Source organism: Pteropus alecto, unplaced genomic scaffold, assembly GCF_000325575.1.
Source record: "Pteropus alecto unplaced genomic scaffold, ASM32557v1 scaffold57, whole genome shotgun sequence".
Lineage (NCBI taxonomy): Eukaryota > Metazoa > Chordata > Mammalia > Chiroptera > Pteropodidae > Pteropus > Pteropus alecto.
In genome coordinates, this window is record NW_006442508.1 from 12,895,683 (window position 1) to 12,901,916 (window position 6,234).

Below are 6,234 nucleotides of genomic sequence, written 5' to 3' on the forward strand. Positions count from 1 at the left end.
AGTAGTTCAGTGTAGATATGACATCTCCAGGGTGTTAGGGAAAGGTGTTCTCTTACATTTTTGCTTGCTGAATCTCAACACTTGGCATGTGTCTTTTTGAAAGCATAACCTGCATATTACATACATAATTTCATACCATTAATCAGAACTAAATTGCATGGCTAAATCTTAATGCAAAGAAGATGGGCAATGAAGATTTTACCTGTTGTCAGTGTACCCAGATAGAATGAAAATATTACTTAAGAAAAAAATAAAACATGAATCTGGGGAGAAATCAGAATCTCTGCCATCCTGTTCTGGTAGCTTGAAACCACATGCAGGGGAAGTTCATTAAATGCTCACAAGTGTTTTAAAAAAAGAGAGAGAGAGAAAGAGAGAAGTAGACAGAGAGAGAAATATCAGATATCTCTAGTTATTTACTGGAGTGGAGGGGGAAAAGGCTTGGTTTTATGTTTTTCATGCTAGTAACACTAATTCTATTCTGAGTTGTTTGCACCGATAAATACAATTTACAACCAAATAGTTCTTTCTTCACCTTTTCTTGCCTCAATTTTTCAGAAAGATCGAACTTTTTCTTGTTATTTTCTATTTCAAGTTCTTCTAAGCAGTCTCAAATAATGCTTATGTGTTCTACAATTATCTATTTTGCACAACTTTGTCCACTGTGGATACTGTGAATATTGTTTATTCAAGAATTTTATAGATTTGTCTTTACCATCTCTTATCTTCAAGCCGATTACTAGTTCAATGATTTTTTCTTTAAACACAAAGGCAATTGACTCTTAACTCTCCAAAATTTCTCTGAAACCAAGCTAGTGTTTAATAAAGCTTTATTGAATACTTAGGCTACATTTAAAAAAAAAATAGCATGGAGGGTAAATTAGAGAATCATTTTTAGTGATTACATTTGGATTCATAAATTTGAAACTCTATCTACAGGGTGCTTGCCTTACCTTCCTAATGAAAGAAGAAATTTCAGGGCCTTCCTACTGAATTGATGAGCCTCATAGTCTTTCAGTACCAGAAAGCAAGTCCTTCCTATTCACCCAAATCCGAGAACAAATGTTATGAATGAAACTATTTTTTTGAGATAAATATGCTAACTACAAGGGTAAAACTCCATCTTCCCTATCACATAGGTAAATTCTTCTTATGTTTGGATTATTATTAACTATCATTTTTGTGAGTAACAGTGTTTTTAACATTCTTCATGAGCTCAAACTGATACATGCCTTATTGTTTATCTTGCTAAAATTTATACTTATAGGTAATAACACAACATGCAACATTTATATTCAGATCCACACTTACTTATCCAAGAACATAAAGAGACCCTTTCTGGCAAATTTATTAAATAAAGAAAATTATTTGGTAATTGTTGCAGAATCTCTAATGCCAAGACTCTCCAAAAAATAGTTATGTAACTATTGTCTTTTGTATTAGATACAGGTTTGTAACAAAGACCCAAGTGAAACAATGGTAGACAAGATAAAATATTATTTCTCTCTTCTAACAATGTGTGAGTAGTTCAGTGTAGATATGACATCTCCAGGGTGTTAGGGAAAGGTGTTCTCTTACATTTTTGCTTGCTGAATCTCAACACTTGGCATGTGTCTTTTTGAAAGCATAACCTGCATATTACATACATAATTTCATACCATTAATCAGAACTAAATTGCATGGCTAAATCTTAATGCAAAGAAGATGGGCAATGAAGATTTTACCTGTTGTCAGTGTACCCAGATAGAATGAAAATATTACTTAAGAAAAAAATAAACCATGTATCTTGGGAGTAATCAGAATCTCTGCCATCCTAGACAGAGTTCAAGAACTTATATTGTATTTAAGTTTGAACAGCAGAATAATGAGAAAGGATAAATACTAGTTTTGGAGGTGTTTTTGAAATAAATGATTTGATAAAATATCAAATCTGAAACTATTTTTATCTATATTGAAAATTTTTGTAACCCTCAAGTTGTTATGCAAAAATAGATAACAGTTTATCATCCATTTGAGCTAAGTTGATATTTTTTGAAACTGATAAAGTATGAACTGCTTGTTCCTTAGGCATGTATGTGTGCATATATGTGTGTATATCTTAAAAATCCCTACATACTTTGAACTTTATGGCTTGCCTTTTATATATTGTCCAATATCTCAGTCCTTTTTTCCTTAATGTGCGTTGCAAATCAATAGCTTTGTTTTATTTTCTTTCTTTGATATTCCCTTTGATACTGAAGTTCTCTTAACAGTCCTAATCATTCCCACTAAAATAATGAATTGGATCTGATGAAAGATTCCTGTTTTTAAAACAATTGTGCAAGAAAATCTGCAAAAGCAATTGATATACTAAAACTACAGGAAAATTATATTTATAAGATGTCTTGGTCAACCGTGATTTTTATTTCTATGCTGAGTTAGGGTGAGAATTAAGGGAAGTTTGGTTCTCAGCTTTGTCACTATTGAAATGATGTACCATTTCTGGCCCTGAAAAATCCATTAGTATAAGGGACTGAGAAGTCTCTTGTCAGGCGTAGATATTAAGGAAAGACACCAACACAGTCGTTTTTGAAATCAAAACTTGAGTCTTATAGGAAGAGGATTTTCACTTTAACATATTTGTCATTTGAACTTTTTCTGATTCTAGTTCTTCAGGTACCATGTCAAAGAAAGAATTGATTAGGGGGAATGTTGTGACTAAAAGTGAAAGAGACATCACAAGTGACAAATGGTAATTTGTATCAATAGTGACAGTACTAAAGATGTAGGCAAATATATTAGCACCACAGAAAAGAGTGTCAAACCTAGAGAAGAGAGAAAAATGTTTTCTATAGTAGGCTCCATAAATAACAAATAAACCAAAGGAATACTTAAACGCCTGACAAAGGGCCATATCCTCTAGTCCTATATCTCTATTAAATGACTGGGGAACTTCCTGCTCTCTTCTAGCATGCTTCCCCAAAATTCACTTATTTAATTTGTTGATTAATTTATCTAACAACTGCTAATAAGTGTTTTCTAATCCCTAGGCATTTTAATAGTTGCAATTTCTAAACAATAATGAGATACAGTAGCTGTTCTTGAGGAAATTCTTCTAGATGAAGTTAAAGACAAATAAATGCTTGCTGCTTGTCCTGGTTTGTGCTCCTTATTTTCTCTTTCATTTGAATACTTAGGGTTTGGTCCAGGTCAGATTATTCATTTACACTCAACATGTGGTGACAATGCAAAGACTCATCTGTTGTAGATAATTTTTTTTCTGAAAGCTTATTTTAATTTTGAATGGTATCAGAAAAGAGACTTAAGATAATGCCTTGAAATGTAATAGATATCAATAATCAACACTGAGGTAAATATTCTGTATATAATTTAAAATTGAGATATTTAAAATATCCTTAGTTCAATGCAGAGTCCAAAATTTAAATCAGTCATTGAATTGATCATTTCATATATTATTATTTTATTAGAATATTGGCCGTTATTTTTAAATCATGTAGATAGTATTTATATTGAAACATGACATTTTTTCAAAAATCACAATATAAAACTATAACTCAGAATCATACTTTGAGATTTCTTTTATAGAGTTAAAAATTTCTAAACATAGAGTTAGAAATTTACATAACATAAAATGAAACTGTAAAATTCAGTGTTCACAGTATTATTCAACCACAAGCTCTGCCTAGTTTTGAAATTTTTTTATCATCTCAAATGAAGTTGCCTTCCTCTCTCCCCCAATTCCTTATTGACCACTAATCTGCTAACTGTCTCTAATGGATTTAACAATTCTGGATATTTCATATAAAAAGACTCAAACCTTTTATGTCTGTCTTCTTTCCCTTAGCATATTTTTGAGGTTCATCCAAGTCGTAGCATGTATCACTAGTTCATTTATATTTATGGATGTGTAATATTCCGTTGCATGGAAGTACCACGATTTGTAATCCGTTTTTCCACTGATGACATTTGGGTTATTTCTACCTGTTTGTTTGCTAATGTAAATATTGCTGCTATGAACATTCATGAACAAGTATTTCTTTAACTACCTATTTTCATTTCTTTTAACTATATATTTAGGAATGGAATTGCTGGGTTAATGTTCAAACCCATAATGTTATCTATGTTTAGTTTTTTGATAAACCACCATTCTCCCCAGTGATTGTGAAATTTTACACTTCCACAGTAATTGTACACAGATTCGTATTTTTATTTTTACCAAGACTTCTTATTCTTTCTTTTTTCTTTTTTTAATTATAGCCATTCTAGTGAGTTTGAAGTGGTATCCCACTGTGGTTTTCATATGCATTTCTTTCTTTCTTTTTTTTTTTTTAAGTAAAAACATGTAAGACATCATTTATTTAGATTTAAATTTTTAAATTTACTTTTTAATTTATATACATCAAAATTCACTCTATATGGTGCAGTTATGAGTTTTAACAAATACATAGATATCTGCAAACTCCACCACAGCCATCTACAGAACTGATTATATCACTGCCACCAAAACTCCTTCATGCTACCTTTTAACTCTCTTACCACTCTTTTTTTTAAATAATATATATTTTAATTTTTCAATTATAGTTAGCATATAATATTATATTAGTTTCAGGTGTACAACACAGTGATTAGATATCTATATAACTCACAAAGCCATCACTCCAATAAATCTAGTATCCATCAGACACCACACATAGTTATTATATTAATGACTATATTCCTTATGCTATACTTTATATCTCTATGACTAATTTGTAACTACCATTTTGTACTTCTTAATCCATTCCCTCTTTCTCACCTACCCCCCAATCCTCCTTCAATCTGGTAACCCTCAAAATATTCTCTGTATCTACGAATTTGTTTCTGTGGGTGGTTTTGTTTTGTTTTGTTTTAGATTCCACATTAACGTGAAATCACATAGCATTTGTCTTTCTCTAGCCGACTTACTTCACACAGCACAATACTCTCTAGGTTCATCATGAAATATCTTTATATGCCTTTACTTTTAGTGTTTGTGTGTCTTTACATAGGCAGCCCATGTAAGGTCTTGTTTTCTTATCCTTTCAGCCACTTTGTTCTTTGATTGGAACATTTAATTCTTTTTCATTTAAAATACCTGTTGATAGATATGTAGTTATTGCCATTCTTTATGCATATTTTTGATATATATTGTTTTCTTCTTAAAGAAGTCCCTCCAACATTTCCTATAATACTGGCTTGGTAGTATGAATTTCTTTAGTTTTTCTTGTCTGGGAAGCTCTTTATCTGTCCTTCAGTTCTAAATGATAGCTTTGCTGGGTAAAGTAATCTTGTTTGTAAATCCTGGCTTTTCACCACTTTATTTTGTGCCAAGTCCTTCTGGCCCGCATTTTCCATTGAGAAATAGACTGACAGTCTTTTGGGAGCTCCCTTATAGGTAACTAATTGTTTTTCTCTTGCTGCTTTTAAGATTCTCTCTTTATATTTAAACTTTGACATTTTAATTATGATGTGTCTTGGTGTGGGCCTCTGAGTTCATCTTGTTTGGGAATTTGCACTTCTTGAGCTTGTATGTCTATTTCTTTCACCAGGTTAAGGGAAATTTTCTGTCATTATTTCTTGAAGTGTGCTTTCAATACCTTGCTATCTCTCTTTTGATAACACTATGATATAAATGTTGTTGTCCCAGAGACTCCTTAAATTATTATTTTTTTGGATTATTTTTTCATGTTGCTGTTCTGATTGGGTGTCCTCTACTATGGCATCTTCTAAATTGCTCATTCTGTCCTTCACTTCATCCAATCTGTTGATTTCCTCTAATGTACTTTTCATCTAAGATATTCTTCATTTCTGACTGGTTCCCTTTTATGTTTTGCACCTCCATTTTTATGTTTTCTATCTCTTTATTAAAATTCTCTCTCATTTCATCTACTCTTCCCCTAAGTTCATTAAGCATCCTTATAACCAGTGTTTTGAATTCTGAATCTGGTAGATTGCTCTTCTCCACTTTGTTTAGTTCTTTTTCTGGAGCTTTGTTATGTTCTCTCATGTAGGACTCGTTTACTCGTATTCCCATTTTGGTCTCCTCCCCCCACCCCCCTCTCCTATGTATTACACAGGGCTCCTAAGTATCCTGGTCTTAGTAGAGTGGCCTTATGTAATAGGCGTCCTATTATGTAATAGGTGGGACCCAGTGGTGCAGTCTCCCCTGATCTCCTGAGCCAGGTGCTCAAGGTGTGTCCCTTGTGTGGGTTGAGC